At 46.9% G+C, this 25711-nt stretch overlaps 1 protein-coding gene across 3 annotated transcripts in view; it reads right to left on the reverse strand.

The window, feature by feature from the left end:
- NKD2 (NKD inhibitor of WNT signaling pathway 2) overlaps nt 1–25711 on the reverse strand; it is a 389897-nt gene that overhangs the window by 231279 nt on the left and 132907 nt on the right. The window contains exon 2 of one of the 3 annotated variants that reach the window (XM_063922668.1): nt 5859–5946. The exons of the other annotated variants lie outside the window; for them this stretch is intronic. The gene's annotated coding sequence lies outside the window, so the exon portion shown is untranslated. The remainder of the gene's footprint in view (nt 1–5858; nt 5947–25711) is intronic. 3 annotated transcript variants of the gene reach the window in all.

Below are 25711 nucleotides of genomic sequence, written 5' to 3' on the forward strand. Positions count from 1 at the left end.
TGCAAAATGGGGACTCTTGCCTACCGTACTGTGTAAAATGGTGACTCTTGCCTGTCTTACTGTGTAAAATGGGGACTCTTGCCTGCTGTACTGTGTCAAATGTGGACTCTTGCCTGCCGTACTGTGTAAAATGGGGACTCTTGCCTGCCGTACTGTGTAAAATGGGGACTCTTGCCTGCGTAATGTGTAAAATGGGGACTCTTGCCTGCCGTACTGTGTAAAATGGGGACTCTTGTCTGCCGTAATGTGTAAAATGGGGACACTTGCCTGCCGTGCTGTGGAAAATGAGGACACTTGCCTGCCTTACTGTGTAAAATGGAGACACTTGCTTGCCATAATGTGTAAAATGGGGACACTTGCCTGCCGTGCTTTATGAAATGGGGACACTTGCCTGCCGTACTGTGTAAAATGGGGACTCTTGCCTGCCGTACTGTGTAAAACGGGGACACCTGCCTGCCGTAATGTGTAAAATGGGGACACTTGCCTGCCATGCTGTGTAAAATGGGGACACTTGCCTGCCGTACTGTGTAAAATGGGGACACTTGCCTGCCGTGCTGTGTAAAATGGGGACACTTCCCTGCTTTACTGTGTAAAATGGGGACACTTGCCTGCCATACTGTGTAGAATGGGGACATGTGCTTGCCGTAATGTGTAAAATGGGGAGTCTTGTCTGCATAATGTGTAAAATGGGGAAACTTGCCTGCCGCACTGTGTAAAATGGGAACTCTTGCCTGCTGCACTGTGTAAAATGGTAACTCTTGCCTACCGTACTGTGTAAAATGGGGACTCTTGCCTGCCTTACTGTGTAAGATGGGGACTCTTGCCTGCCTTACTGTGTAAAATGGGGACTCTTGCCAGCCTTACTGTGTAAAATGGGGACTCTTGCTTGCCGTACTGTGTAAAATGGGGACACTTGCCTGCCATGCTGTGTAAAATGGAGACACTTCCCTGCCATACTGTGTAAAATGGGGACACTTGCCTGCCGTACTGTGTAGAAAGGGGACAAGTGCTTGCCGTAATGTGTAAAATGGGGAGTCTTGTCTGCGTAATGTGTAAAATGGGGACACTTGCCTGCCGCACTGTGTAAAATGGGAACTCTTGCCTGCTGCACTGTGTAAAATGGGGACTCTTGCCTGCCGTAATGTGTAAACTGGGGACTCTTGCCTTCCGCACTGTGTAAAATGGGGACACTTGCCTGCCATGCTGTGTAAAATGGAGACACTTCCCTGCCATACTGTGTAAAATGGGGACACTTGCCTGCCGTACTGTGTAGAATGGGGACACGTGCCTGCCGTAATGTGTAAAATGGGGAGTCTTGCCTGCGTAATGTGTAAAATGGGGACTCTTGCCTGCATAATGTGTAAAATGGTGACACTTGCCTGCTGTACTGTGTAAAATGGGGACACGTGCCTGCCATAATGTGTAAAATGGGAACACTTGCCTGCCGTAATGTGTAAAATGGGTAGTCTTGCCTGCCGTACTGTGTGTAAAATGGGGACACTTGCCTGCCTTACTGTGTAAAATGGGTACACCTGCCTGCCGTAATGTGTAAAATGGGGACACTTGCCTGCCGTGCTGTGTAAAATGGGGACACTTGCCTGCCGTACTGTGTAAAATGGGGACACTTGCCTGCCATGCTGTGTAAAATGGGGACACTTCCCTGCCATACTGTGTAAAATGGGGACACTTGCCTGCCGTACTGTGTAGAATGGGGACACGTGCTTGCCGTGCTGTGTAAAATGGAGACACTTGCCTGTCGTACTGTGTAAAATGGGGACACTTGCCTGCCGTGCTGTGTAAAGTGAGGACACTTGCCTGCCTTACTGTGTAAAATGGGGACACTTGCCTGCCGTACTGTGTAAAATGGGGACACCTGCCTGCTGTAATGTGTAAAATGGGGACACTTGCCTGCCGTGCTGTGTAAAATGGGGACACTTGCCTGCCGTACTGTGTAAAATGGGAACTCTTGCCTGCTGCACTGTGTAAAATGGGGACACTTGCCTGCCGTGCTGTGTAAAATGGGGACACTTCCCTGCCATACTGTGTAAAATGGGGACACTTGCCTGCCGCACTGTGTAAAATGGGAACTCTTGCCTGCTGCACTGTGTAAAATGGGGACACTTGCCTACCGTACTGTGTAAAATGGGGACTCTTGCCTACCGTACTGTGTAAAATGGGGACTCTTGCCTGCCTTACTGTGTAAAATGGGGACTCTTGCCTGCTGTACTGTGTCAAATGTGGACTCTTGCCTGCCGTACTTTGTAAAATGGGGACTCTTGCCTGCGTAATGTGTAAAATGGGGACACTTGCCTGCCGTAATGTGTAAAATGGGGACACTTGCCTGCCGTGCTGTGGAAAATGAGGACACTTGCCTGCCTTACTGTGTAAAATGGAGATACTTGCTTGCCATACTGTGTAAAATGGGGACACTTGCCTGCCGTGCTTTATAAAATGGGGACACTTGCCTGCCGTACTGTGTAAAATGGGGACTCTTGCCTGCCGTACTGTGTAAAACGGGGACACCTGCCTGCCGTAATGTGTAAAATGGGGACACTTGCCTGCCATGCTGTGTAAAATGGGGACACTTGCCTGCCGTACTGTGTAAAATGGGGACACTTGCCTGCCAAGCTGTGTAAAATGGGGACACTTCCCTGCCATACTGTGTAAAATGGGGACACTTGCCTGCCGTACTGTGTAGAATGGGGACATGTGCTTGCCGTAATGTGTAAAATGGGGAGTCTTGTCTGCATAATGTGTAAAATGGGGAAACTTGCCTGCCGCACTGTGTAAAATGGGAACTCTTGCCTGCTGCACTGTGTAAAATGGTAACTCTTGCCTACCGTACTGTGTAAAATGGGGACTCTTGCCTGCCTTACTGTGTAAAATGGGGACTCTTGCCTGCCTTACTGTGTAAAATGGGGACTCTTGCCTGCCGTACTGTGTAAAATGGGGACACTTGCCTGCCATGCTGTGTAAAATGGGGACACTTCCCTGCCAAACTGTGTAAAATGGGGACACTTGCCTGCCGTACTGTGTAGAATGGGGACACGTGCTTGCCGTAATGTGTAAAATGGGGAGTCTTGTCTGCGTAATGTGTAAAATGGGGACACTTGCCTGCCGCACTGTGTAAAATGGGAACTCTTGCCTGCTGCACTTTGTAAAATGGGGACTCTTGCCTACCGTAATGTGTAAAATGGGGACTCTTGCCTTCCGCACTGTGTAACATGGGGACACGTGCCTGCCGTAATGTGTAAAATGGGGAGTCTTGCCTGCGTAATGTGTAAAATGGGGACTCTTGCCTGCATAATGTGTAAAATGGTGACACTTGCCTGCTGTACTGTGTAAAATGGGGACACGTGCCTGCCGTAATGTGTAAAATGGGGACACTTGCCTGCCGTAATGTGTAAAATGGGTAGTCTTGCCTGCCGTACTGTGTGTAAAATGGGGACACTTGCCTGCCTTACTGTGTAAAATGGGTACACCTGCCTGCCGTAATGTGTAAAATGGGGACACTTGCCTACCGTGCTGTGTAAAATGGGGACACTTGCCTGCCATACTGTGTAAAATGGGGACACTTGCCTGCCATGCTGTGTAAAATGGGGACACTTCCCGGCCATACTGTGTAAAATGGGGACACTTGCCTGCCGTACTGTGTAGAATGGGGACACGTGCTTGCCGTAATGTGTAAAATGGGGAGTCTTGTCTGCGTAATGTGTAAAATGGGGACACTTGCCTGCCGCACTGTGTAAAATGGGAACTCTTGCCTGCTGCACTGTGTAAAATGGGGACTCTTGCCTACCGTACTGTGTAAAATGGGGACTCTTGCCTGCCTTACTTGTTAAAATGGGGACTCTTGCCTGCTGTACTGTGTAAAATGGGGACTCTTGCCTGCTGTACTGTGTAAAATGGGGACTCTTGCCTGCCGTACTGTGTAAAATGGGGACTCTTGCCTGCGTAATGTGTAAAATGGGGACCCTTGCCTGCCCTACTGTGTAAAATGGGGACTCTTGCCTGCGTAATGTGTAAAATGGGGACTCTTGCCTTCCGCACTGTGTAAAATGGAGACACGTGCCTGTCGTAATGTGTAAAATGGGGACACGTGCCTGTCGTAATGTGTAAAATGGGGAGTCTTGCCTGCGTAATGTGTAAAATGGGGACTCTTGCCTGCCGTAATATGCAAAAAGGTGTACATTAGATTTTTTTTTTTCCCGTGGTGGCCATGATGATATCAGATGAGGCCACGTCCATTTTAATGAGACCCCATCCATTTTAAGGAGGCCACGTCCCCTTGCCGGGAGCACGCGCGCGCCTTCGGCACGCACATGGTTTTTCTTTTTATAGCTATGAGGGGGGGGGGGGGGCACATTTTTTTTATGTCAAGGTGGGGAGGCGCATTTTGAAATCTCGCACTGGGAGTCAACTTGGCTAGAAACAGCCCTGCCTATAGTGCCTTCATTTCGTATTGTGCAACATTAAAGTGGACAAATTCTTATTATGCAACATTACAGTGATCTCCAATTACAATGAGCAGATCAGATTATGACACATTGCAGTGGCCTCCAGTTCATATTGTGCCATATTACAGTGGCTGCCAGTTCATATTGTGCCATATTAAATTGGCCTCCAGTTCAAATTATGGCACATTACAGTGTTATTATATTATAATATTCACTACACATTTCTCTCACTGAAAATGTAATGTCGCACAATCCAGGCTGGGCAATTGATCAGACGCAATTGCTTAGCAGACAAATCTGGGACATTGGTATGGAACTTTATAACCTGGGTCCAGCCCCCCTCCCCCAAGCATCTGGGCACCCTTTGCACTCACTATAGATACGTCCATGAGTGTTGATATGATACAAGTGTTCATCAGCTTTGGACCTATAACATTTCTTTCATTCAGCATAATACACATCATCTTGAAATTAGATAAGGAGTCCCTTTAGCCACCATGCACCATACAGACAGGAGTCCTTCTTCCAAGTTTGGAACATACTGTAGAGCACATCCAATGCTGCCAGATTGGTCTGGTTTGCACTGGATAATATTAGTAGACCAACAGTGATACTGCTTGCTGTGTGACTTGCTGTTTTTGAATCTATGCACCAGCAATGCGATAGATGATCTTCTGTTGTTTTAAAAGTTCAATCCACTAATTTATACATGCACCAGTAACTGTGGGCTTAACTTTTCCCTTGAATCCTTTTGACATTTTCTCTACTTTCGACACTGAACAATCTATCTTTAGGTATCCCTGTTTTGGTGGCTTTAATAGACTTGTCAATTTCACTTTGTCATAAATGAGTTCCTTTCTACACTAGCGTTCACCTGTGAACTTATTTTTAAAAATAAAATAAAAAAAAATCTAGTGCTAATTTCGGTTTTAGACCACGTTTCATGGGCATTAAAGTGCACTGTATGTTTAAGGTAGACACATAGCTACCACATGTTTACACTTTATGCCTTCATCCATTGATCAGAGTTGTTCATTCCATTGCAAACTCTCATTTGGTATAACTTCCTCATCAGAGACTGCTTACTGGCTAAGATGCAGCAGTAATGGATTCAGCATGTTGTATGCAGTAGACTCACATTTTATATAAATTAGCTGGTCATCTTCAACTGATAAGCTTATGGTCGATAATGCAGATCTTTCTTATCCCATCCTTGGTTAATAATTTCAAGTCTGTTTGTAGTAATAACATCCTACAAGTTATCTCTGCATAGCAGCCTCTCAACCTTACACTTCCACAGCCAACAGCATTTTTAAGTCACTTTAACCACTGATTTAAGATCTAGGCAGAGCCATTTTTTCCTTCTTTCCTCCTTTTGAAATACAATGTTTAGTTACTCACACTTTGCAGATTTCACTGGGAGATTGCCTGAATTCTTCTGCTGTGTGTGCTGCATCTAGGCCCATAACCTGTTGCAGAATATGCTTCTCTGTTCAAGCATGAAACAAACAGGAAGTAGCTGAGGGATAAACTTTACTAGTATAAAACTTCATAACATTGAAGATAAAAAAGAAAATTAGAGATAATAAGTGAAAGAACGCACTATAACAACAACAACAAGGTATTGCATAATGACAACGTATGATCCAGCATCACCAACTTTCCCTTCAGTAAACCTTCTCAAGTCATACCTTGCATGCAGGCTGTTATTATACTTCAACACACCTGAAGATACTTAACGTGTGAAAACCACCACTATGAAACAAACAGTATATATTGTCTTGGGGGTTATCCTTTGTTCTGAACCCACTAATAGTAAATTATTTTTACTATTTCAACTATTGTAAACTTCTAATAACTGGCCTCCCATAACAAAACCAGCACCATTTCATTCCATATTAAATACAATGGTAAAGCCTAATGTCGGTCACTGCACTGGTTGCCCATTTCTTCTGGGATATAATTTAAACTCTGGATTCTCATTTAGAAGCCCTCCACAGTGCTGCACTAACATATAATTCTTACCATGGATACATTTAGCTCATCACGCCTGCTCTGCAGTCTGCAAATGATGTACAGAGCAAGATCATCCATTAGGCAAATAAGACTCACCCAGGGCCCAGTGTGCACTGAAGGGTCCTCAATGCCATAACCTGCTTTATGGGGGCATTTTAGTTGCCCAATCTAGCCAGTCTCTAATAAGTCTATCATCCACAACTATCACCTCAAATTCCCACCTCAAGGTTTCTCCTGTGGTGCGCCCAGACCAGTCAGACTACCACTTTCAAACAGAAGCCAGATCTTCAACCCTGCTTTTTCATGGGATTTTAAACACTGGTTCAACACAGGTCACAGCTCCTACACCCTATTCACAATGCAGCTTAAACCTAGGTTATTCCTGAGTCGACCCCTTTCACATTAAATCTGTGTCTGCACCAGTATCTGCCATGCCTGTCACTGTAGACATTCCCTTTAGGCAGGCTTCCAGATGCAAAGCCAATCAACAGCTTTTAAAGGTAACCCGGGTTGAAAAACCCAGGTCGCACCTTTCACACTGCAGGCAACACTTTCACACAGAAACAGGACTCGGTTTGATCCGACTTGCACTGACAAGTTCACTGGTCAAATTCTCTGTCTGAAAGGGGTTAACATGTCTAACATTTTAAGTGTGATCTTAACACACACATCCCCATTAATGCTTATCAAATGTAAAAAGTTTGGTGGATAGCTTATCTCTAACCATTAATACCTGTCCTTTAGAAGTTACTCTAAATATTATACTGATATTTGAAACAGTCTGTATTACTTCCATTACAAATATCTGGTCCTCAACTCAACAATTTTCTATGCTTGCTTAACTGCCTTGAGATCAGTTCAAGTAGCAAAAAGTCATCTTTTTGACCCATTTGCACTGCTGCTATACCTAATGTCTCATTTCTAATATCTCCCTTACACTGTAGGTTCTGTTAGTGTTCTCTCACCTCTTCTACTAGAATATCCTACAATCACAATACAGAAGCACAATACAGAATTATTACAGCGTGAAGCAAACATGTCAATAGAAAGTGTTCAACGCAAGCGAATATAAACAGAATCTTATATATAATATGTCCTACACATAGACAAGTGATGTGAGCATAACATTTAGGTATGACAGAGGCACTAAAAAAATTTAAAAATAAAAAGGTATTGAGAATTGGCATGAGCAACCACCTACATTACACCATCACGGTGGTTAGTACACAAATCTTGCGAATCTGACAGTGGCACAGCACACCTACCCAATCTAGATTGGCACCATCTATCCCATTTGTCATGAAACTTTGACATAGAGTTGTGACTTTTAAACAGGTGACTTTCATGCTTGGCTATATCACTAAATAAAGCTCTCCATTCAAAAGAATCTGGAGCATCAGTTGCACAGCAGGACCTATCAATAATAACTTTTGCCATGGTGGTAAGACATAAAGTATGCTGACACAGTGTCAGGGAGTGCGTTTCCACCAAGTCCAAGCCAAATAAACAGATCCTAGGATGTAATGAAAGAAGAGAAGGGACTGTGGACCTAATATCCTCCCATATCTCAGACCAAAAGGAAAGCACTACCGGGCACTCCCATGGCAGATGACACCGCATGACATTTCAGGCATATAGAATCAGAGCGAAGGCAGCATGGTGCAAAGATAGTAGAGTGTAGTACAGCAGTACACCCTGCGTAAAATATAAAAAACTGCTCATATTTGACATACAGGGTAGTATATCTAATAGAACCTAACATTTGCAACCAATGCTCATCTGAAAGGGAACATATATCAGCCTCCCATTTAATTTTAAGGGGATCCAGTAAGCCTGTGAGAAAAATAGCATTAAGAGTAGCATAAACCGATGAAACATGACCCTTAGGGCCCAAACTTTTAATCATAGCCTTAACTGAAGAAGGTGATAATGGAGGGAGGGCACATTCAAATTGGGCCTGCACTGTAAGTACCTATAAAAGGCTGTATTAGGGAATTCAAACTGTTTGCAACTGTGAAAAAGATTTGAGAATACCCTCTCTAAACAGTTGACCCAGAGAATAAACCCCTTTCATTAACCAAACATTGGGGGTAATTCCAAGTTGATCGCAGCAGGAATTTTGTTAGCAGTTGGGCAAAACCATGGCCCTCATTCCGAGTTGTTCGCTCGGTAAAAATCTTCGCATCGCAGCGATTTTCCGCTTAATGCGCATGCGCAATGTCCGCACTGCGACTGCGCCAAGTAAATTTGCTATGCACTTAGTAATTTTACTCACGGCTTTTTCATCGGTCTGGCGATCGTAATGTGATTGACAGGAAATGGGTGTTTCTGGGCGGAAACAGGCCGTTTTATGGGCGTGTGGGAAAAAACGCTACCGTTTCCGGAAAAAACGCAGGAGTGGCCGGAGAAACGGAGGAGTGTCTGGGCGAACGCTGGGAGTGTTTGTGACGTCAAACCAGGAACGACAAGCACTGAACTGATCGCAGATGCCGAGTAAGTCTGAAGCTACTCAGAAACTGCTACGAGGTGTGTAATCGCAATATTGCGAATACATCGTTCGCAATTTTACTATGCTAAGATTCACTCCCAGTAGGCGTAGGCTTAGCTTGTGCAAAGCTGCTAAAAACGGCTTGCAAGCGAACAACTCGGAATGACCCCCCATGTGCACTGCAGGGGAGGCAGATATAAAATGTGCAGAGAGAGTTAGATTTGGGTGGGGTGAGTTCAATCTGCAATCTAAATTGCAGTGTAAAAATAAAGCAGCCAGTATTTACCCTGCACAGAAACAAAATAACCCACCCAAATCTAACTCTCTCTGCAAATGTTATATCTGCCCCCCCTGCAGTGCACATGGTTTTGCCCAACTGCTAAAAAATGTCCTGCTGCGATCAACTTGGAATTACCCCCATTATCAGAGGAGAGCTTAAGCAATTCAAATATGCAGTATTAAACCATAAATGAGATTCTGCATCAAAGTCGGACCAATTAAATAGGGTGTGTGCATACCGCCAAACCAGCAGGGCTTGCCACAAAAGAGGAGGGAGACCAGATACAGAAAGACAAGAGAGTAGATATTGCATGGGTGAGAAAGAAGATCACACCCGCTAAGACAGAAATCCATTCAGGGTAGAACTCTTAACTTCAGATACCCAGCTCGATAACTGAAACAATTGGGAAGCAACAGTACGGTATATAGTACAACCGGAGATTAGAGAGAACAAGACCACCCGAAGCCTTACATCTACACAGTGTTTTGATAACCACGTAAGCTGGTTTATCTCCTCAGATAAAGGAGGACAAACTGTTCAAAACATATAGGGGCAGATTTATTAAGCCTGGTGAAGTGATAAATTAAACAGTGATAAAGTACCAGCCAATCAGCTCCTAACTTCCATGTCACAGGCTGGGTTTGAAAAATGACAGTTAGGAGCTGACTGGCTGGTGCTTTATCACCTTCCACTTTATCACTTCTCCAGGCTTAATAAATCTGCCCCTCAGTTATTTATATGTTAGAATATGTCACGATCCGGGTATCTGGACGCCATTTCTTACCCATCAGATGCCTCCTAAGGCTGGCTCAGCGCTCCAGGACCGGATCCCATCTGTTATCCTAATGTTCACATTCCTGCATCCTCTCCTGTCTCTCTGAGACGCTGTCACAGTAACGCCTTATTACATCTGGCATGGCGTCTCCCGCGGCCTCCGCCGCCGTCCCTGAGCTTCTGCATGCAGAGTGTCAGAGTGGCGATTACGTCAGCCGCGGCCTCCGCTGTGTCCGCGTGGTTGGATGTGCACTTGTCAGCCTGGCGTCTCCTGTCTCCAGTGGCCGGCGCCGCCATTACTGTTTTCATTACCACATGGATTACAAACCAAACTTCCCTCCAAGTGTCTGCATGGGCGCAGCCATCTTGGATTCTGTCAGCTGATCATTTCCTCCAATCTGTTGTCAGTATTGTTAATCTGCATAATTGCCTAGCCAATCCCTTCCTTGCTGCAGGTATAAATACGCTGTGCCTGAGCAAGGAAGGCGTCAGTGCTTTGGTTGTCAAACCTAGTTCCTGTTTGTCTTTCTCCTGTGATTGTCTTCCAGGTTCCAGCTCCTGTCTCAAGACTTCCACCATAGAGACCCGCACCAGCATTCCACCTGCGGTGTAGCCTGACTCTCCAATCCATTGTGGATTCATCTGTTTCCAGCTACAACATTACCTGCTCCCAGCTCAGCTTCCAGCAGAGTACAGCTTCCCTTAAAGGGCCGGTGTCCTTTCTACACTTTACCACTCTCCACCGGTATTATTATTTCTCCGCTCTCAAGTTCTACATCTCAGTTCATATTTCATCGCTCCCAAGTTCATTTATTATTTAACTGGTTCCAGCCAGTATCCACTCCGTGCTAACAACAGTCTGGTTCCAGCCAGTATCCACAGCAGCTGTTTTATCTTCAGCAACCCAGCTTTTCCTGGAACACCAGCTGGCACAATCCTGGGTTATCTCCATTGCTACAGTCGGGCCTGGTAAGGACTTTCCATCTAGAAGATCATAAGAACTATCTCACACTACCAGTGCCCTGTGGCTCCTGCCATCCTGTAGTACCCAGGAACTGTATTTATTCTTTGCTGACTTTTACGTTTTCTTTTACTGCTGCTGTGTTGCGGAGTAGTCATAATAAACATCATTGACTTTTATCCAAGTTGTCGTGGTCACGCCTTCGGGCAGTTATTATTCATGTTACTTACATGTCCAGGGGTCTGATACAACCTCCCAGGTTCCGGTACATCTCAGCCCCTACAACTGAGGCTGCCTCCCGTCAGCTCAGGCCCTCAGTTGTGACAGTAAGCACTGACCAAATGAATCCAGCCGGAGACCAGGATCAAGCGGCCAGGCCGATGCAAGAACTGGCAGCCCGACTAGAACATCAGGAGGCTGCACAGGGCCACATCATCCGCTGTCTCCAGGATCTCTCTACTCGGCTGGATGGGATTCAGACAACTCTCCGTGGATCGGGCGCGTCTGGTGCATCAACCACAGTGACTCCAGCTATAACCCCACCCACCTTACCCATTTCTGCTCCACGTCTTTATCTTCCAACGCCAGCAAAATTTGACGGATCTCCAAGATTCTGCAGGGGATTTCTCAACCAGTGTGAGATTCAGTTTGAGCTACAACCTGGAAATTTTCCCAGTGACCGTACAAAAATTGCCTACATTATTTCTCTTCTCAGTGGCTCAGCCCTTGATTGGGCATCACCGTTATGGGAGAGGTCCGACACCCTGCTATCTTCCTACACTGCCTTCGTGTCAACATTCAGGCGCATCTTCGACGAGCCAGGCCGGGTAACCTCAGCTTCATCCGAGATTCTCCGTTTACGCCAGGGGTCACGTACTGTAGGACAATATCTGATACAGTTCCAGATCCTGGCATCCGAACTGGCATGGAACGACGAGGCCCTGTATGCTGCATTCTGGCATGGCTTATCTGAGCGTATTAAAGATGAGTTAGCTACCAGAGACTTACCTTCTAAGTTAGACGAGCTAATCTCACTCTGCACGAAAGTTGATTTACGTTTCAGAGAGAGAGCAACTGAGCGTGGAAGATCATCTGCTCCAAAATCTTCTGCTCCTCCTCCTCGTCAACTGTCACCATCTAAAGATGAGCCCATGCAACTTGACCGTTCCCGTTTAACTCCTGCTGAGCGCCGAAGACGTCTCTCCGAGTTTCTCTGTCTCTATTGTGCAGCTCCGTCTCACACCATTAATGCCTGTCCCAAACGTCCGGGAAACTCCAAATCCTAGCTCGCCAAGGAGAGGGCCGGCTAGGAGTAATGATCTCCTCTCCATCTCCTCAAGATTGTAATCTCCCAGTCTCGCTTCAAGTTGCTCAACGTTACCGGAACGTCATTGCCCTCCTTGATTCCGGAGCAGCTGGGAACTTTATTACCGAAGCCTATGTTAAACGGTGGTCCCTACCCACCGAGAGACTTCCTTCGTCCATTTCTTTAACTGCCGTGGATGGCAGCAAAATTTTTGATGCAGTTATTTCTTTAAGGACTCTACCAGTTCGTCTGAGAGTGGGAGTTCTTCATTCCGAACTTATTTCTTTTTTAGTGATTCCAAGAGCCACACATCCTGTGGTCCTGGGCCTTCCATGGCTCCGTCTTCACAATCCTACAATTGATTGGACGACTACGCAAATCCTGGCATGGGGTTCCTCCTGTGCTGAGACATGTTTGTTTAAAGTTTTGCCTGTCTGTTCTTCCTCCCCCAGGTCGTCTGATGTTCCACCTCCTCCATATCAAGATTTCACGGATGTGTTCAGTAAAGCTTCTGCTGATATCCTTCCTCCTCATAGAGAATGGGACTGTCCGATTGATCTCGTTCCAGGGAAGGTTCCACCTCGAGGCCGAACTTATCCGTTGTCTCTGCCTGAGATGCATTCTATGGAGGAATATATTAAAGAGAACCTAGCAAAGGGGTTCATTCGACCTTCTTCTTCTCCAGCCGGCGCAGGCTTCTTTTTTGTAAAAAAGAAAGATGGTGGTCTGCGGCCGTGCATCGACTACAGAGGTTTGAACGACATTACCATCAAGAACCGTTATCCTTTACCCCTGATTACTGAGCTCTTTGACAGAGTTAGCGGAGCTACCATCTTTACAAAGCTGGACTTGCGAGGTGCATACAATCTCATCCGGATCCGTGAGGGTGACGAGTGGAAGACCGCCTTTAACACCCGTGACGGACATTATGAGTACCTCGTCATGCCCTTCGGATTGAGCAATGCTCCAGCTGTCTTCCAGCATTTTGTCAATGAGATCTTCAGAGACATTCTATACCGTCATGTCGTGGTCTATCTAGACGATATCCTCATTTTTGCCAACGATTTAGAGGAACATCGTTTTTGGGTTAAAGAGGTTCTGTCCCGTCTCCGTGTCAATCATCTCTATTGCAAATTAGAAAAATGCGTCTTTGAAGTCAAGTCCATTCCGTTTCTAGGGTACATTGTGTCCGGTTCCGGACTAGAGATGGATCCTGAGAAACTACAAGCAATCCAAAATTGTCCGGTACCCTTAACCCTCAAAGGGGTCCAGAGGTTCTTAGGGTTCGCCAACTATTACCGAAAGTTTATACGAGACTTTTCCACCATTGTGGCGCCTATTACTGCTTTCACTAAGAAGGGTGCTAACCCGTCCAAGTGGTCTGAAGAAGCCATGCAAGCATTTCATCTTTTAAAACAAAGGTTCATCTCTGCGCCTGTTCTGAAACAGCCTGACATCGACTCTCCTTTCATCTTAGAGGTGGATGCCTCCTCCGTTGGAGTAGGAGCGGTGTTATCTCAGAGGGCTAAAGATGGCCATTTACACCCTTGCAGTTTCTTCTCCCGGAAGTTCTCCCCAGCTGAGCGCAACTATGCCATTGGCGACCAGGAGTTGCTAGCCATCAAGCTCGCTCTAGAAGAGTGGAGGTATCTGTTGGAGGGAGCTTCTCATTCAATCACCATACTTACAGACCACAAGAACCTTTTATACCTGAAGGGCGCACAATGTCTCAACCCTCGTCTGGCCAGATGGGCACTTTTCTTTTCCAGGTTCGACTTTAAACTCCAGTTCTGTCCGGGCTCTCAGAATCGCAAGGCCGATGCCCTTTCCCGCTCATGGGAGCAAGAAAATGAGTCAGAGTCTTCAGACAAGCATCCTATTATAAATCCGTTGGCATTCTCCACGGTAGGGATGGACTCTACGCCCCCATCAGGGAAAAGTTTTGTGAAGCCGATGCTAAGGAAGAAGCTCATGCATTGGGCCCATGCTTCCCGTTTTGCCGGACATACAGGTATCCAAAAAACCCTGGAGTTTATCTCTAGGTCTTATTGGTGGCCAACTCTGAAAAAGGACGTCTTGGAGTTTATTGCATCTTGCCCAAATTGTGCCCAACATAAAGTATCCCGCCAGTCGCCTGCGGGGCAACTGGTTCCACTATCCGTTCCCCGTCGACCATGGACCCACTTGTCGAAGGATTTCATTACTGACTTACCCATGTGCAACAAGTTCAATACCATCTGGGTGGTAGTTGACCGGTTCACCAAGATGGCACACTTCATTCCTCTCACCGGTCTTCCGTCAGCTTCCAAGTTGGCTCAAGTATTCATACAAGAGATCTTCCGACTCCACGGTCTTCCTGAAGAAATTATCTCAGATCGAGGAGTTCAATTCACAGCCAAATTCTGGCGAAGTTTATGTCAAGTCCTCCAAGTCAAGCTAAAGTTTTCCACGGCTTACCATCCTCAGACCAATGGTCAAACCGAGAGGGTGAATCAGGACTTGGAGGCCTTCCTCCGCATCTATGTGTCCTCCTCTCAAGATGACTGGGTTCAATTACTTCCCTGGGCCGAGTTCTGTCATAACAACCAGTATCATTCTTCATCTGCTTCAACACCATTCTTCACTAACTTTGGATTCCACCCTAAAGCCCCTGAGTTCCAACCGCTTCCAGCAACTTCTGTTCCCGCAGTGGATATCACCTTGCATCAGTTTGCCAATATCTGGAAGAGCGTACGATCAGCTCTGCTCAAGGCATCGTTCAGGTACAAGAAGTTTGCGGATAAGAAGAGTCGAGCAGTTCCTGCTCTCAAGGTGGGTGATCGGGTATGGTTATCCACGAAGAATTTGAGGTTAAGAGTTCCCAGTATGAAGTTTGCACCTCGCTATATCGGTCCTTTCAAGATTGAACAAGTCATCAATCCTGTTGCTTACAGACTCCAGTTGCCTCCCTTCTTAAAAATACCCGGGACATTCCATGTTTCCCTGTTGAAACCGCTGATCTTGAATCGGTTTCATTCCTCACTTCCTCCAACTCCGAAAGTCCAAACTCAACGAGGCGTTGAGTATGAAGTGGCCAAGATCCAGGACTCACGTCACCGTTACGGTCAACTACAATATCTTATTGACTGGAAAGGTTATGGTCCTGAGGAACGTTCATGGACCAATGCTTCTGATGTCCATGCTCCTGCCTTGGTCCGGAGATTCCATTCCAAGTTTCCTCAAAAGCCAAAGAAGTGTCCTGGGGCCACTCCTAAAGGGGGGGGTGCTGTCACGATCCGGGTATCTGGACGCCATTTCTTACCCATCAGATGCCTCCTAAGGCTGGCTCAGCGCTCCAGGACCGGATCCCATCTGTTATCCTAATGTTCACATTCCTGCATCCTCTCCTGTCTCTCTGAGACGCTGTCACAGTAACGCCTTATTACATCTGGCATGGCGTCTCCCGCGGCCTCCGCCGCCGTCCCTGAGCTTCTGCATGCAGAGTGTCAGAGTGGCGATTACGTCAGCCGCGGCCTCCGCTGTGTCCGCGTGGTTGGATGTGCACTTGTCAGCCTGGCGTCTCCTGTCTCCAGTGGCCGGCGCCGCCATTACTGTTTTCATTACCACATGGATTACAAACCAAACTTCCCTCCAAGTGTCTGCATGGGCGCAGCCATCTTGGATTCTGTCAGCTGATCATTTCCTCCAATCTGTTGTCAGTATTGTTAATCTGCATAATTGCCTAGCCAATCCCTTCCTTGCTGCAGGTATAAATACGCTGTGCCTGAGCAAGGAAGGCGTCAGTGCTTTGGTTGTCAAACCTAGTTCCTGTTTGTCTTTCTCCTGTGATTGTCTTCCAGGTTCCAGCTCCTGTCTCAAGACTTCCACCATAGAGACCCGCACCAGCATTCCACCTGCGGTGTAGCCTGACTCTCCAATCCATTGTGGATTCATCTGTTTCCAGCTACAACATTACCTGCTCCCAGCTCAGCTTCCAGCAGAGTACAGCTTCCCTTAAAGGGCCGGTGTCCTTTCTACACTTTACCACTCTCCACCGGTATTATTATTTCTCCGCTCTCAAGTTCTACATCTCAGTTCATATTTCATCGCTCCCAAGTTCATTTATTATTTAACTGGTTCCAGCCAGTATCCACTCCGTGCTAACAACAGTCTGGTTCCAGCCAGTATCCACAGCAGCTGTTTTATCTTCAGCAACCCAGCTTTTCCTGGAACACCAGCTGGCACAATCCTGGGTTATCTCCATTGCTACAGTCGGGCCTGGTAAGGACTTTCCATCTAGAAGATCATAAGAACTATCTCACACTACCAGTGCCCTGTGGCTCCTGCCATCCTGTAGTACCCAGGAACTGTATTTATTCTTTGCTGACTTTTACGTTTTCTTTTACTGCTGCTGTGTTGCGGAGTAGTCATAATAAACATCATTGACTTTTATCCAAGTTGTCGTGGTCACGCCTTCGGGCAGTTATTATTCATGTTACTTACATGTCCAGGGGTCTGATACAACCTCCCAGGTTCCGGTACATCTCAGCCCCTACAACTGAGGCTGCCTCCCGTCAGCTCAGGCCCTCAGTTGTGACAGAATACAAATGTGTAAAACAGTATATCGCAAAAATGAAGGGACAGTTAAAACTGAGGAAATTAGAACATACTAGGAATATCCTGTAATGAATCACAGTGTACCAAGATATTTCTTGCATTGCTGTGAATCCATTTACTTTTAAGTAATGTTGGATGATAGAGGTGGAGATTTCTCCAGGTTATTGACCAAACCCGATACCTTCTGAATCTATTCATTCAACACCCTTGTTCCTACAGGTTTGAACAAAAATTAAGATATAATTCCCTTCCCAAATTAAGGTATATTTTTCAGTATTTATTATGACATAATTACACCAATGTGATCTGTGGTCATAGCACGAGGCAGATTTGGTTTTTAACTTGGCCTTGTACTGTAGCTGAAGTGAGTGTTCTAGTGTAGAGCCTTTGTGGATATTGACAGGGGACTGTCATGGGATATGACCTACAGGTTTTAGTTGGCGTGTTTTATTTATTTTTATATTTAATGAATTAAAATATTATTGTTTAAAATAAATATATATATATATATATATATATATATACACTGCTCAAAAAAATAAAGGGAACACTAAAATAACACATCCTAGATCTGAATGAATGAAATATTCTTATCAAATACTCTGTTCTTTACATAGTTGAATGTGCTGACAACAAAATCACACAAAAATTATCAATGGAAATCAAATTTATTAACCCATGGAGGTCTGGAAAAAACACCCTACAGGCTGATCCAACTTTGATGTAATATCCTTAAAACAAGTCAAAATGAGGCTCAGTAGTGTGCGTGGCCTCCACGTGCCTGTATGACCTCCCTACAACGCCTGGGCATGCTCCTGATGAGGTGGCGGATGGTTTCCTGAGGGATCTCCTCCCAGACCTGGACTAAAGCATCCACCAACTCCTGGACAGTCTGTGGTGCAACGTGGCATTGGTGGATGGAGCGAGACATGATGTCCCAGATGTGCTCAATTGGATTCAGGTCTGGGGAACGGGCGGGCCAGTCCATAGCATCAATGCCTTCGTCTTGCAGGAACTGCTGACACACTCCAGCCACATGAGGTCTAGCATTGTCTTGCATTAGCAGGAACCCAGGGCCAACCGCACCAGCATATGGTCTCACAAGGGGTCTGAGGATCTCATCTCGGTACCTAATGGCAGTCAGGCTACCTCTGGTGAGCACATGGAGGGCTGTGCGGTCCCCCAAAGAAATGCCACCCCACACCATTACTGACCCACTGCCAAACCGGTCATGCTGGAGGATGTTGCAGGCAGCAGAACGTTCTCCTTGGCGTCTCCAGACTCTGTCACGTCTGTCACATGTGCTCAGCGAGAACCTGCTTTCATCTGTAAAGAGCACAGGGCGCCAGTGGCGAATTTGCCAATCTTGGTGTTCTCTGGCAAATGCTAAACGTCCTGCACGGTGTTCGGCTGTAAGCACAACCCCCACCTGTGGGCGTCGGGCCCTCATACCACCCTCATGGAGTCAGTTTCTGATCGTTTGAGTAGACACATGCACATTTGTGGCTTGCTGGAGGTAATTTTGCAGGGCTCTGGCAGTGCTCCTCCTGTTCCTCCTTGCACAAAGGCGGAGGTAGCGGTCCTGCTGCTGGGTTGTTGCCCTCCTACGACCTCCTCCACGTCTCCTGATGTACTGGCCTGTCTCCTGGTAGCGCCTCCATGCTCTGGACACTACGCTGACAGACACAGCAAACCTTCTTGCCACAGCTCGCAATGATGTCGCATCCTGGATGAGCTGCACTACCTGAGCCACTTGTGTGGGTTGTAGGGAGGTCATACAGGCACGTGGAGGCCACACACACTACTGAGCCTCATTTTGACTTGTTTTAAGGACATTACATCAAAGTTGAATAAGGCTGTAGTGTGTTTTTCCACTTTAATTTTGAGGGTGACTCCAAATCCAGACCTCCATGGGTTAATAAATTTGATTTCCATTGATAATTTTTGTGTGATTTTGTCGTCAGCACATTCAACTATGTAAAGAACAAAGTATTTAATAAGAATATTTCATTCATTCAGATCTAGGATGTGTAATTTTAGTGTACCCTTTATTTTTTTGAGCAGTGTATGTATATATATATATATATATATATATATATATACTAGGTGCTTCATCGCGCCCTACGGGCGCTCTTCACACCGTCGAAAGGGGCTGCGCTTCTTTAACTCCTGCAGAGAGGCGCGGGGCGGCAGGGAGGGGACACAGAGAGGCGCGGGGCGGCAGGGAGGGGACACAGAGAGGCACAGGGCGGCAGGGAGGGGACACAGAGAGGCGCTGGCTGCAGGGAGGGGACACAGAGGCGCAGAGCGACGGGGGGGGATACACAGAGGCGCGGGGTGGTGGTGGGGGTCACAGAGGCACGGGGCGGCAGGGGGGGACACAGACACGCGGGGCGGCAGGTAGGGGACAGAGACGCGCGAGGCAGTGGTGGTGGATACAGAGACGCGGGCGGTAGGGAGGGGATAGAGCAGGGAGGGGACACAGAGACGCAGGGTGGGGACACAGACGCAGGGAGGGTACACAGAGGCGGGGCGGCAGGGAGGGGACACAGAGGCAGGGCGGCGGGGGGGATACAGAGACGCGGTGCGGCAGGGGGGATACAGAGACATGGGGCGGTGGGAGGGGACACAGACGCAGGGAGGGGACACAGACGCAGGGAGGGGACAAAGACGCAGGGCGGCAGGGAGGGGATACAGAGATGCAGGGCGGCGGGAGGGGGATACAGAGACGCAGGGCGGTGGGGGGATACAGAGACGCAGGGCGGTGTTGGGGGATACAGAGACGCGGGGTGGTAGGGAGGGTACACATATGCAGGGCGGCAGGGAGGGGATGCAGAGACGTGGGGCGGCAGGGAGGGGACACAGAGATGCAGGGAGGGGACGCAGAGAGGCGGGCGGCAGGGAGGGGACGCAGAGAGGCGGGGCGGCAGAGAGGGGATGCAGAGACGTGGGGCGGCAGGGAGGGGACGCAGGGAGGGGATGCAGAGACGTGGGGCGGCAGGGAGGTGACACAGACGCAGGGAGGGGACGCAGAGATGCGGGGCGGCAGGGAGGGGACGTAGAGATGCAGGGAGGGGACGCAGAGATGCGGGGCGCCAGGGAGGGGACACAGAGACGCGGGGCAGCAGGGAGGGGACACAGATGCAGGGAGGGGACGCAGAGATGCGGGGCGGCAGGGAGGGGACGCAGAGATGCAGGGAGGGGGCGCAGAGATGCGGGCGGCAGGGAGGGGACACAGAGATGCAGGGAGGGTACGCAGAGATGCGGGGCGGCAGGGAGGGGACGCAGAGACGCAGGGAGGGGACGCAAAGATGCGGGCGGCAGGGAGGGGACGCAGAGACGCGGGGCGGCAGGGAGGGGACGCAGAGATGCGGGGCAGCAGGGAGGGGACGCAGAGACGCAGGGAGGGGACGCAAAGATGCGGGCAGCAGGGAGGGGACGCAGAGACGCGGGGCGGCAGGGAGGGGACGCAGAGATGCGGGGCGGCAGGGAGGGGACGCAGAGATGCGGGGCGGCAGGGAGGGGACGCAGAGATGCAGGGCGGCAGGGAGGGGACGCAGAGACGCAGTGCTGCCTGTGCACTCTCTCTCACCTGTGAGGTTGGTGTAGCGGCCACAGTAGCAGGCGCGCTGTCCCCCGTCTCTGGCCTGTGGAGCCGGCAGGCCAGTCCCTGGGTGTGCAGTCCGGGCCTCTGGGGATGGTGGGAGGCAGCTTTGTATTAGGTGTGCGGAGGAGGAGGCGGTGGCTCTGTGTACGTGGCACACGGAGGGCTATGAAGACTTCTCCTAAGCCAGCCATCCCTGCTAATGTGTATGCTGGCGGCAGAAGTTACAGGCGCGGTTGAAGCTGTGGCGTCAGAGCACTGGCTTCGTCCGTTTTGTGGCCGGCGTCAGGTGGGACAGTGTGTCCCAGGCGTGGCTGCAATGTGCTGGGGGTGTGCGGAGGGTGGGTTCACGGCGGTGTGGCGGTTTGGTCAGGCGTGGGGCAGACGATGGGTCCTGTTCCAGTCTGTCACAGCCGCGGCTGCAATGCACGAGCTGGTGGCGGAGTTGTGCAGAGGGAGGGAGAGGTGGTGTGGGCTGCAGCTGTCTGGTCATCCGTGGTGCGGCTGGCGGGGCCCGGCCACCATGTCCCTGCCGGGGATGGATGTGAGAGTTGGTGCTGGGATCGGTGCTGTGGGGTTAGGGTGTGTGTGCTGGAACGTTATGCGGACGTCGGTTATGGGGATGGCTGGCCCGTCAGTGGCTGTATGTGGGAGCTGGTGCAGGAATTTTGTGGAGGGGGGGTTTGGGGGTGTGTGGTGCGAGTGGCATTGGGGTTTAGGTGGCTTTGTGTTTGTGGGGAAACCAAGGGAGGGGTGCATGCTTACCCGGCACTGTGCTACGTCCGTCCACTGGTGGCTTCTGTGTGGGGATGGTGGGTGGTTTCTGTGGCTGCTGCTACGTTCTGTGCTGGCACTGGGACAGGGCAGGAGCTGCTAACTCCGCCCAGCCCTGTGACTCCACCCAGCGTTAGAGGGCCAGGCATAGACAAGGCAAATATATAGGAGATATATATATATATAAACATTCATACTAGGTGTTCTACCTGTCCTTCGCACGGGAGTTTCACGGTTGTGAATATAAACGAGTGTTAAAGATTTGGTAAATCTATAGGGATGTGAATTTGAGACGTCTTAATGTAAGTAGATATTAATCCTTGGTTCTTGGCGTTACCTGAGAAGCACCCATAGCAGAGACGGTAAAAAGTGAAGGGACCATTTTTGTAGTTTATTAAATTCTACACACTGAAGGTACAATCCAAATTTTAATCTGATTGTTGGTTTGGCATTATCGTTCACGCAATGCAAGCCACGCATTGGTAATGATGTCCTTTTGTCAACCCCCTATTCATCCCCTTAGCGGAGGTTTATAAAAATTCTAATATTCACGCTTCCTAACATATTGGGAAGTAAGAGAATTAGTTATGAGTCAGTGAGTGAGTGAGTGATACGGTAAAAAGTGACAGGACCATTTTGTAGTTAATGAAATTCTACACACTGGAGGTGCAATCCAAATTTTGATCCGATTGTAACGTAAGCACATATCGGTGATGATGTCATTATGTCAACCCCCTTTTCATCCCCTTAGGAGAGTTTATTAAAATTCTAATTACGTTGTTTTCCTTTTTCCCACCTGAAGAATACCTATGTTAAGCTTCCTAACATACCTGGAAGTAAGAGAATTAGTGATGAGTCAGTGAGTGAGTGAGGACTTTCACATTTATATATTTAAATATGCATTTATAATGTATTTTTATATATGATGAAGTATTTGTAGAGCTGGAAGGTTCCTATGATTATATAGTATAGTCTTTCTTTTCCCTTTTGAATTTATTGGTGACATTTGTTTATTTATTTAGTTAGTTATTTATCAATATACTGGTTTAGAATAATTGGTTTTGGGCTAGTTATGACCCACATAAAAATTACCAACAGAATGTTTATATTGTTAAATTAGGTTGCACCAGTTGATGGACTACATAAAAATGGTCATCGATATAGAATATTTATATTATGGAAACTCTTAGTTTTTATATTTTTAGTTATATTATATATGTTTGTATTAACATTATGGGCCAAATGTAATAGAGTGAGAGTTTCAGACAGTGAGAGATTTGGTAAGGTTTTGCTTTTTTTTTTTAAAGTGGCAATAATTTACAAAGCAAGATCAACCTGGTTTTGCAGTGTAAATGATTGCCACTTTAAAAAAAACCTTACCAAATCTCTCACTTTCTGAAACTCTCACTCTATTACATTTGGCCCTTTGTGCTTGTACAGTATGCTATGTGTTTTACATATTATGAATATGCTGGTTATGATATATATTCAAATGAGCAGCAACTAGTACTTAACCTATTAAAACCTACAGATGGGTCTGCACCTAGACGGAGGTTTAGTCACGCCTAGGGGATAGCTTAGGTTGCTGAGTTTAATCACGGACAGGCACGTTGAGGAGCGACTAGATACTCAGCATGCAATACACATCTCCACCACTGGGTGGCTAATGCTCCACTAATCCAGTACTTTAGATCGAATAACGGCGGATTGATCTACAAGCTCTGGCAAATGGTCAGTGATGACTGTAATGTTAATATACAGTCCTGTACTGCATACTGTACACACAGATAGTGACCAATGGTCAGATGGAGAGAGTTAAAAAAATAGTTTATAGAGATACAAACATGTTAAAACACTTGTGTATGCAGACGCGACTAAAGATTGTGTATGCAGATGCAACTAATGTGTGAAAGGAATAATGTAGCTCAGTGACTTTTAAGTATGTACAGTGCACTAAATACCGTGCTTTTGGAATATGAGCGTCCAAGTCCCCTAAGGCAAAAACCAACACCAATGGGAAGAAATCGCTCTTTGCAGTACTTTTACACATGAACTTGTGAAACTTCCATGCAGCGTCATGGGCTAGCGATAAAGGCTCCCGCCTCCCACACTGAGAATCCCAGGATCGATTCCCAAAGTGTCAAAAAAAATTTAGGGTTCCCGTGACATTCATTTTATTATTATTATTTTTTCTTTGTAATACACTCAATGGAAGGGTGCACACAGGTTTCACATAAATCAGAGTAAATCTGCAGGAGTGACTCATTCTGCTATATACAATACACAGCAGTAATGAGCACCCATAGACATACAGTACCAGTAAATATAAATGAGTGTATTCTGACGCAACTAACTGTTCGAGCAACACAGTACTGTAGATCATCGACATTAGAGAATCTGTGTTGTACTTAATGAGAAGGGATCACTGCTACTGTACCATTTACACATCTACAGTATCAATGTGACTGCAGTTCTCTATGTGATTTTCAGACACAGTATACTGTTGCACATGTCTTGTAACCTGACCTGTCTACTGCATGAACTGTGCAAGCTCCCAGGGGGGAAGGGCAATTGGGGTAGGGGGAGGCAGTGGAAAATACTGTGCTTTTGAAATATGGTATGAGCGTCCGAGTCCCCTAAGGTATAAACCAACACCAATGGGAAGGAATCGCTCTTTGCAGTACTTTTACACATGAACTTGTGAATCTTCCATGCAGCGTCATGGGCTAGCGATGAAGGCTCCCGCCTGTCACGCTGAGAGTCCCGGGTTCGATTCCCAAAGTGACAATCTTTTTTTTTTGTGTGTTCCCGTGACATTCACTTTATTATTATTTTTTTTCTTTGTAATACATTCAATGGAAGGGTGCACACAGGTTTCACATAAATCAGAGTAAATCTGCAGGAGCAACTCATTCCGCTATATACAATATACAGCGGTAATGAGCACCCGTAGACAAACATTACCAGTAAATATAAATGAGTGTATTCTGATGCAACTAACTGTTCGAGCAACACAGTACTGTAGATCATCAGCGTTAGAGAATCTGTGTTGTACGTTACAAGCTGTTCGTGCTAATTAGTACACTGATAGAACATACTGTACAGAGATACTGAGGACAGTGATTTGGCATCCAGTAACTTAGGGAGGAGCATTTATCTCTCTCCATTGTAATCTTTCTAAGTACAATGGAGAGAGATAAAAGCTCCTCCCTAAGTTCCTGGATGCCAGATCACCGTCCTTAGTATCTCTGCACAGTATGTTCTATTAGTGTACTAATTAGCACGAACAGCTTGTAACATACCATTTCAATGTATAATGGAGAAAGATAAAAGCTCCTCCCTAAGTTCCTGGATGCCAAATCACCATCCTTAGTATCTCTATACAGTATGTTCTATTAGTGTACTAATTAGCACGAACAGCTTGTAACGTACAGCGGCAAGTTTAATCTTTCTATGTATAATGGAGAGAGATAAAAGCTCCTCCCTAAGTTCCTGGATACCAAATCACCATCCTTAGTATCTCTGTACAGTATGTTTTATTAGTGTACTAATTAGCACGAACAGCCTGTAATGTACAGCAACAAGATTAATCTTTCTATGTATAATGGAGAGAGATAAAAGCTCCTCCTTAAGTTCCTGGATGCCAAATCACTGTCCTTAGTATCTCTGTACAGTATGTTCTATTAGTATACTAATTAGGACGAACAGCTTGTAACGTACAACACAGATTCTCACAACACAGATTCTCTAACGCCGATGATCTACAGTACTGTGTTGCTCAAACAGTTAGTCTTGTCAGAATACACTAATTTATATTTACTGGTACTGTATGTCTATGAGTGCTCATTACCGCTGTGTATTGTATATAGTGGAATGAGTTGCTCCTGCAGATTTACTCTGATTTATGTGAAACCTGTGTGCACCCTTCCATTGAATGTATTACAAAGAAAAAATAATAATAATAAAGTGAATGTCACGGGAACACACACAAAAAAAGATTGTCACTTTGGGAATCGAACCTGAAACTCTCAGCGTGGCAGGTGGGAGCCTTCATTGCTAGCCCATGATGCTGCATGGAAGATTCACAAGTTCATGTGTAAAAGTACTGCAAAGAACGATTCCTTTCCATTGGTGTTGGTTTATGCCTTAGGGGACTTGGACGCTCATACTGTATTTCAAAAGCATGGTATTTTCCACTGCCTCTCCCTAGCCCCATTGCCCTTCCCCCCTGGGAGCCTGCACAGTTCATGCAGTAGACAGGTCAGGTTACAAGACATGTGCAACAGTATACTGTGTCTGAAAATCACATAGAGAACTCCAGTCGCGTTGATACTGTAGATGTGTAAATGGTACAGTAGCAGTGATCCCTTCTCATTAAGTACAACACAGATTCTCACAACACAGATCCTCTAGCGCTGATGATTTACAGTACAGTGCTGCTCGAACAGTTAGTTG

The sequence above is a fragment of the Pseudophryne corroboree genome, chromosome 5 (assembly GCF_028390025.1).
Source record: "Pseudophryne corroboree isolate aPseCor3 chromosome 5, aPseCor3.hap2, whole genome shotgun sequence".
Classification (NCBI taxonomy): Eukaryota; Metazoa; Chordata; class Amphibia; order Anura; family Myobatrachidae; genus Pseudophryne; species Pseudophryne corroboree.